Below are 9,450 nucleotides of genomic sequence, written 5' to 3'. Positions count from 1 at the left end.
ACATATTGGTTTTCTCCAAGAATGAGGGGGAACACGCTGAACATCTGCACTTGGTTTTGGAGAAGCTCAGAGAACATCAACTTTATGCCATGTTCAGCAAGTGTGAGTTTTAGATCAAGGAAGTCGGATTCCTTGGACATGTTGTGTCAAGTGAAGGGATTGCAGTGGACCCTACCAAGGTAGAGTCAGACACAGAATGGAATGCACCCACCACAGTTGGCGAGATTCGCAGTTTCCTTGGACTTGCAGGATATTATCGGAGATTTATTGAAAATTTCTCCAAGATTGCAAGGCCCATGACAGCGTTGTTGAAGAAGGACACCAAGTTCGTTTGGACTCAAGAGTGTGAAGCCAGCTTTCAAGAGTTGAAGAAGCGTTTGGTTACAGCCCCAGTGCTAATCCTGCCTGATGTACACAAGGACTTTCAGGTGTATTGTGATGCTTCACGTCAGGGACTTGGAGGTGTTCTTATGCAAGAGGGAAAGGTTGTAGCTTATGCTTCACGACAGCTTCGACCTCATGAGTTGAACTATGCCACACATGATTTGGAGTTGGCAGCCGTAGTGCATGCACTCAAGACATGGAGACACTATGTTATTGGGAATCGTTGTGATGTTTACACGGATCACAAGAGTTTGAAGTATATCTTCACGCAGAAGGAGTTGAATCTCAGGCAAAGGAGATGGTTGGAACTTATAAAGGATTATGACATGAGTTAGCATTATCATCCAGGAAAAGTCAATGTTGTGGCGGATGCTTTGAGCCGTAAGAGTTATGTTAATACACTTACAGCAGGAGGTTTACCTCAGGAGTTATGTGATGAGCTTAGAGACGTTCAGTTGGAAATAGTTCCAAGAGGTTATGTTGCCGCACTCGAGGTGCAGTCCACCTTGTTGGGAAGAATCAGAGATGCCCAGAAGTTGGACCAAGGTATTGCTGAGAAAAAGGAGATGATGAGCAAAGGGAAAGCAGAAGGATTCCGTGAGGATGAACATGGAACCATATGGTTTGAACAACGGATTTGTGTACCCAATGATCCAGAGATCAGGAAGTTGATTCCTCAGGAGGCTCATGACTCACCATACTCGATACACCCAGGCAACACCAAGATGTACTTGGACTTGAAGGAAAGTTTTTGGTGGGCCGGTATGAAGCGAGAAATTGCCGAGTATGTGGCAATATTTGATGTATGTCAGAGAGTAAAGGCGGAGCATCAGAAACCAGCAGGTTTACTTCAGCCGTTGCCGATACCTGATTGGAAATGGGATAAACTTGGTATGGACTTTATCACGGGGTTACCCAGGACTCGTTCAGGTTATGATTCCATTTGGGTGATAGTTGATCGTTTGACCAGGGTTGCTCACTTCATTCCAGTGAAGACCACCTATACAAGTGCTAAGCTGGCAAAGATATATATGACCAGGATCGTATGTCTGCATGAAGTTCTGAGGAGCATCGTATCAGATAGAGGAACACAGTTTACCTCAAAGTTTTGGAAACAGTTATACGAAACTTTGGGTACCAGGCTAGAGTTCAGTACAGCCTTCCATCCGCAGACTGATGGGCAGACAGAGAGAGTCAATAAGATTCTGGAGGACATGTTGAGAGCTTGTGCGCTAGACTATGGGTCTAGTTGGGATGATAACTTACCCTATGCAGAGTTTTCGTACAACAACAGCTATCAAGCCAGTTTGCAGATGGCCCCTTTCGAGGCATTGTATGGCAGGAAATGCAGGACACCTTTGATGTGGAATGGAGTTGGAGATCGCAAATTGTTTGGACCTGATTTGATCAAGGATTCTGAGGAGAAGGTCAAGTTGATTCGTGACAGATTTAAGATAGCTCAGTCAAGGCAGAAGAGTTATGCTGATGCTAAACGCAAGGAAGTGACCTATGAAGTGGGAGATAGAGCATATCTTCGAGTGTCTTCACTTCGAGGTATTAAGAGATTTGGAGTCAAGGGAAAGTTAGCACCACGATTTGTGGGGCCATACAGAGTTCTGGAATGCAGAGGAGAGGTTGCATACCAGTTGGAATTACCAGAGGCTTTGTCAGGAGTTCATGATGTGTTTCATGTTTCCCAGTTGAAGAAGTGTCATGCAGAGATGGCAGAGATCCCTTTGAGAGATACAGTGCCGCTGGAGGCAATTCAGTTGGAGAGCGATCTGACTTATGAGGAGAAGCCAGTTAAGATTCTTGAGACTGCAGAGAGAATCACTCGTACCAAGATGATGAAGTTCTGCAAGGTTCAGTGGAGTCACCACACTGACGAGGAAGCCACTTGGGAACGAGAGGAAGATCTTAGACAAGACCATCCACACCTTTTTGCTGGCCAACACAAATCTCGAGGACGAGATTCATCTTAAGGGGGGTAGGTTTGTAACATCCCAATTTTTATTAAATTTGGATGTTAATAGAATCATTCAATGCATATCATATTTCTTTGCATTTTGGAGTTTTTGAAATATTTAAATAATATTTTTTTCACTCGACAAAAACAAATGAGAGGGGATAAGATGACTTCCTCAAAATATAAAAGAGTGGGAAATTTTATGTTGAATATAATTTGAAGTTTTGGAGTTTATTGGTATTTATTTTATTTGCAAAAAGTGCATTAATTGCATTATTTTCAAAATGTTATGTGCTTAAGTTAATGTTCATTAGGTTCTAAATATTGTATAGTTATTTTCGAAATTATTGTGGTGTTTTTATTAATTAATTTGAATTGTTGTGAACCAGCTGGAACGGGCGATCCGTTCGAGTTCGCTGTGATCTGATCGATCTAAGTTTACTTGGGCCAGCCTAGTGACGCCACCCTTCGAGCGCCTAAATCCTAAACCAGCACTGAGAGCGCTGGTTGGTGGGATCTAGTACGTTACATCCTATTTCTTTTTATTATTCTCTCTTTATCTTTTTTTTTGTTTTTCGTTTTTCTTTTTTCTTTTTTCTTTTTTGTTTTTCTTTTTTGTTCTTCCTGGTTTGACGAATTGTTTTCCAATACATGAAATTTTCTTCAAGTTGATGAGCGTATTTTTCAATATTGATGATTTTTTTTTCAATTTCGATGAACTATTTTTTAAAATTGATGAACTTTTTTTAAAATCGATTAACCTTTTTTAAAAAGTCGTGGACTCTTTTTCTTACATGAACTTTATTATTTCGTGATTTTCTTTTGACATCTGTTAACTTTCAAATTTTGTGCACATTTTGTTTTGAAAAAATCGTGTTTTCCAAAATCTATGAGCAATAAATAGCGTGGCTACAGTTAATTTTAAACAGTTCGAGCTGGAATCATTCACAAGTGCCTAGTTGCTCTAGTGGTTAGGCGACCTACACTGTAGCTAAGATGGGCGAGATCAATTCCTCGTGGAGCAAAATTTTAGGTAGTGTTTTTTTTGCTATATATGCATTTTCGTTGCGCTGCATGTCGTGGGACGGCGGATAAAGCGCCGTATAGTAGCTCCCGCGTGTTGGCCCCTTTGCCAGCGCGCATTGTGCGAAATAGGAGGTCCTGATTATAACATTGCCACGGGAACCATATAGGAAATGCCTTGGCGATGGCCAATCCTATTTGCCGCCCGCGGGCAGCCTATTGATCAGGCATTGCTAAAGTCGCACACCCACAAAGCCTCATTTGGGCCCGCCCATGGTCTGGTTGTTTCTTTCTTTTTCCTGCTTCTTTTTCTTATTTTCTTTTTTCTTTTCTGTTTTCTACTTATATTTATATTTATTTTTTATTTTTTATTTTTCTTTTTTACAAAGTTTAATTTTTATCTTTTTTTTCTATTATACAAAATTTGAGTATGTACAAATTGTTCAATGTGTATAACACAAATGTTCATTGAATATTAAGAAAATGTTCATGATATTACAAAAAATTCCATCATATATTAATAGTTTTCGAACAAAATACTACAAATCCCTTACGAATTATATTTTTTTGCATATATTGCACAAATTCTTCAACAAACATTTACAAAATGGTTATTATGTATTTTTCAAAATATTGGTCATATGTATCCGTATTTTTGAAATAAGTACGAGCGCTTACAGTGAACCGGATGCTACAGTGCGGGTTCTATCCTTTGAAATAAAAAAGAACGATTGGGGGCATAGTAGGCCAGCCCAACCACCCGGGCTTCAGCGAAGCTTCTTTTGACACAAACGAGCGGCATATAGGGTACTCTCCTTGGCGACCTGGGCGATGAAAGAAGCGAGAGCTATATGTCACTTTAAGCTAGATCTAGGCTAGAGAATAAGCTCATCATCCTACAAGTGGGCCCGCCCCATCATGTATAGAGCAATGATTGGGTTTTCCACTGTTCTATTTTGTTTTGTTTTTTCATTTTCACCGGCTTTCGTTCATTTCTTTTTCTGTTTTCACTGTTTTTTCTTTATTTTATTTTGTGATTTCTTTGCTCTAATTTGTTTCCTTCCCGGTTTTTTCCTTTCTTTATCTTTGTTTTCTTTGGTTATTTCTTGTCTTTAATAGGCTTTCTTGGTTTTTTCTCGATTTCTACAGTTTACATTCTTTTGCATTGGTTTTTTTCTTTGTGCTTGTCTTTCTTTTTCGTTTGGTTTCTCCTTTTTTTAATTTCATTGTTTCCGTTTTTTCTTCAACACATGTTAATTTTTTTCAGTACACAATCAACATTTTTCGTATGCATTTGAAACAGTTTTTCTATACATGTCAAACATTTTTTAAATACATGAATAACATATTTTTTGAAAATTTATGTCTACATTTTTCCATACGCATTGTACATTTCTGGTATATACCTAATACATTTGTGTAATACACGTTTAACATTTTTTGAATTCAAGATTAACATTTTTGGAATACATGGTCAAAATTTTTTTCATACACATTTATAATTTTCAAATGCTTGATCATTTTTTAATACATGGCCAACATTTTTCTATACACAGTAGGAAATTTTAAATGCTTGTTCAATACTTTTAAAATAAAATATTAGCATTTTTTAATACATGGTCAACATTTTTTGTATACGCATTTAACATTTCCAAAAGCACGATTTAACATTTTGGAAGTACAACATTAACATTTCTGCTATACATGGCAACATTTTCTAAACATTTAACATTTTTCAAATACAAGAATAACATTTTTTTAATACATGTCAACCGTTTTTGTACACCTGTAACATTTTCAAATGTGTGATTTCACATTTTCTAATACAAGACAAAAAAATTGTACGTTGTCAACATTTTTTCTGTACACATTTTACATTTTCCAAATGCTTGATTAACATTTTTTGAATTCAACAACGTTTTGGAATACACGAAAACAGTCAATGAACTTTTTCTCTAATTCACGAGGATTCTGAATTTTGAATACACGAACATTTTTTGAATTTGAATACTTTCTAAAAATTCACGAACATTTACTAAATTGGTGCACATTTTATTAAAAAGTCATGAACTTTTTCTTTGAGTTCACAAACTATTTTTGAATTGACGAACACTTTTTTAATATGCGGAATTTTTTTCAAAGTCAAAAATATTTTTTTACATTAATTCACCAATTGTTGGAAATCTGGAACTTTTTTTAAATCTCGAATAAGGAAAAATGGAATTAAGAAGAAAAAAAAAGGTGGCCTGCTGCCCCTGCACATGGCAAGCCAAAAAGGATGCGCTGGGATTGCCCTCACCGCAATCCCTCCTCCACTCACAAGCAAGCTCTCTGGCCCTACTGTTCTGTGAAGATTCATCCTGTGACAAAGAAGGAAACCTATGAGCTGTCTACCTTTCTTGACATCCTTCATCGTGTCTTCCGAGAGACTCTCTTCCCTCTCATCGGGAATCTGGATATGGTATACTCCTATCTCGTGGACATGCTTCTCTTCTGTCAGCATGAGAAGGAAGCAAACACTGGCGAGTCCCTAGATATCTCTCATGTTATGTGGTCTGAACTTCTGACTACTGTTTCTGAGCGCAAGTGCCCGATCTATGGTCCGTTCATCATGTTGCTTATTGACAAGGCCTGGGCACATACCTATCCCAAGGTTATGCTGGAGACTGGAGACTTGGTCTCTCACGAGATCAAGCGTCTGAGGAAGAAGGACTCTTGGGGCACCCCCGCTCCTAAATCTGGGGTCCCATCTCCTGCTGCTGACATGGAGACCGAGGGCGGGGGGGAGGCTGAGGATGAGGATGTGACCCATGAGCCTTCTGGAGCGGAGCCCTCTTGGGCAAAAAAGCTCAAGCATAAGATGAAGAGGCTCTTCTGCATGGAGTCTCATGGTCAGTATATGACTCATGTGGCTGAGAAGCAGGCCAGGGGGCGCCACAAGGAGCTTATGCATCAGTTGGGTGCGACCGTTGCCAGCGGTTCTGAGGGCCAGATCACAGAGGAGGGGGAGTGGATTCAGGAGCACTACCCTTGGACTGATTCAGACACCGGGCAGTTTCAGACTGATGATGGTCACACGGATGATCCCGCCGGGATGTGGTGCGAGATCTCCTTGTTATGCTATCATCTGGAACCGTAGCAGTGCTCTCTGCCCCTTTTGGTGTCTCGATGCCAAAGGGGGAGAGAGAGGTTAGGGATTTGGTTTCGTGTGTCGTTGTCGTTGTGTCTTTCTCATCGTTTGTGTCTTTCTCGTCGCTTGCCTTTGTTTGGTTTTGTACCTGTGAGACCTAAGTTCCAGACATATGCCACCTTATCTTTTATCTTTATGTCTATCTAGCTTATTGGTACCTTATGAATTGCTTGTTTATCATGCACTTATTTATTTGCTCTCATATATCTCCTTTACTTAGGCTGTTGGACTATAAAATATAGGGGGAGTGTTGATCCTAATGTGTGTGTCTTGCATTCCAATCTCTCTACTTACTAGGCGCACACATTCAGGGGGAGCCCGTCTATATTTTGTAGTTCCGAGTTTCTTTACTTTCATATCATTTCCTTATGCAAATCCCTGGTTGTCATCAATCCACCAAAAAGGGGGAGATTGTTAAGTCATATCTCTCTAGATGTAGTTTTGGTGATTGATGACAACATGCTTGTGGACTAATCGTGTGCTTTGAGTATTTCAGAGGTTTAGGTTTACCCTTTGGCACGGGACGATTTATTTCCCCTCGGAGTGTTATTCAAGACGGTGTAGCTCTTTTGTTCCTATTTTGGTGATCTAGGTTTGTAGGAGTCACCGTACTATCAAGAGGGGGTCCGCTGTGGCATAGCTTGGGTGGAATCAACACGTACGCATCTTTGTCACACCTCCTTTGCCCTTCCGCTTCGATGGAGAGTTTCTTCCCTTCATTTTGTGCATCTTGTGGTCCCAGCGGTAGTACCGCGGTACCCAGCGGTAGTACCGCTCTGGTTTGGTAGTACCGCCTGTGGACCCTCAGCCGTAGTACCGCTGCGGTATCAGGCTCCTACCGCGTCGACTCGAGGAGGCCACTTCTCGTGTCGGATTGTGCGGCACTAGTCTGCGGCAGTAGTGCGGTAGTGCCGCTTATGAGCGGTACTACCGCCCTACTCCGCGGCAGTACCGCTTGGGGTCCCTGCGTGGCAGTACCGTGAGTGGAAGCGGTAGTACCGCTGGTAGCAGCGGTAGTACCGCTCTCACCTACGGTAGGATCGCCCTCTGCGGGGCTGTTGGGGGGTAACGGTTGGTTTGTTTCCCCCCCTATAAAAGGGGGTCTTCTTCTCCAAAGTTGACCCACCTCTTCCCCCCAAAAGCTCCATTGTTGCTCCAAGCTCCATTTTCGCCCGATCTCTCTCCCTAGCCAATCAAACTTGTTGATTTGCTCGGGATTGGTTGAGAAGGCCCAGATCTACACTTCCACCAAGAGAAATTTGATTCCCCCCACTAATCCCTAGCGGATCTTGTTACTCTTGGGTGTTTGAGCACCCTAGACGGTTGAGGTCACCGCGGAGCCATAGTCCATTGTGGTGAAGCTTCGTGGGTGTCGTTGGGAGCCTCCAATTAAGTTGTGGAGATTGCCCCAACCTTGTTTGTAAAGGTTCGGTCGCCGCCTCCAAGGGCACCAATAGTGGAATCACGGCATCTCGCATTGTGTGAGGGCGTGAGGAGAATACGGTGGCCCTAGTGGCTTCTTGGGGAGCATTGTGCCTCCACACCGCTCCAACGGAGACGTACTTCCCCTCAAAAGGAAGGAACTTCGGTAACACATCCTCGTCTCCACCGGCTCCACTTTTGGTTATCTCGTGCCTTTACTTGTGCAAGCTTATTTGTGTTATATTCATTGCTTGCTCGTGTGCTTGTTGTTAGTGCATCATATAGGTTGTTCACCTAGTTGCATATCTAGACAACCTAATTTGTTGCATAGTTTAAATTGTTAAAGAAAAGCTAAAAATTGTTAGTTGCCTATTCACCCCCCCCCCTCTCTAGTCAACCATATCGATCCTTTCAGAGGGGTCTGGCACCGGGGCGGGCCGGCGCAGGCCTCGCCGGCGACGGGGCGGCCGCCGCGGCCTGGCTCCTATTGGGGGGGCTGGCCGGCGGCGGGGCTAGCCTAGTGACGCCACCCTTCGAGCGCCTAAATCCTAAACCAGCGCTGAGAGCGGTGGTTGGTGGGATCTAGTACGTTACATCCTTTTTCTTTTTTATTATTCTCCCTTTATCTTTTTTTTGTTTTTGTTTTTTGTTTTTTGTTTTTTCTTTTTCTTTTTTGTTCTTCCTGGTTTGACGAATTGTTTTCCAATACATGAAATTTTCTTCAAGTTGATGAGCGTATTTTTCAATATTGATGATTTTTTTTCAATTTCGATGAACTATTTTTTAAAATTGATGAACTTTTTTTAAAATCGATGAACCTTTTTTTAAAAGTCGTGGACTCTTTTTCTTACATGAACTTTATTATTTCGTGATTTTCTTTTGACATCTGTTAACTTTCAAATTTTGTGCACATTTTGTTTTGAAAAAATCGTGTTTTCCAAAATCTATGAGCAATAAATAGCGCGGCTACAGTTAATTTTAAACAGTTCGAGCTGGAATTATTCACAAGTGCCTAGTTGCTCTAGTGGTTAGGCGACCTACACTGTAGCTATGATGGGCGAGATCAATTCCTCGTGGAGCAAAATTTTAGGTAGTTTTTTTTGCTATATATACATTTTCGTTGCGCTGCATGTCGTGGGACGGCGGATAAAGCGCCGTATAGTAGCTCCCGCGTGTTGGCCCCTTTGCCAGCGCGCATTGTGCGAAATAGGAGGTCCCCACTATAACATTGCCACGGGAACCATATAGGAAATGCCTTGGCGATGGTCAATCCTATTTGCTGCCCACGGGCAGCCTATTGATCAGGCATTGCTAAAGTCGCACACCCACAAAGCCTTATTTGGGCCCGCCCACGGTCTGGTTGTTTCTTTCTTTTTCCTGCTTCTTTTTCTTATTTTTCTTTTTTCTTTTCTGTTTTCTACTTATATTTATATTTATTTTTTCTTTTTATTTTTTCCAAAGTTTA

This window comes from Aegilops tauschii, chromosome 7 (assembly GCF_002575655.3).
Source record: "Aegilops tauschii subsp. strangulata cultivar AL8/78 chromosome 7, Aet v6.0, whole genome shotgun sequence".
In the NCBI taxonomy this organism is placed as follows: domain Eukaryota; kingdom Viridiplantae; phylum Streptophyta; class Magnoliopsida; order Poales; family Poaceae; genus Aegilops; species Aegilops tauschii.
Note: the sequence above shows the minus strand (reverse complement) of the source record.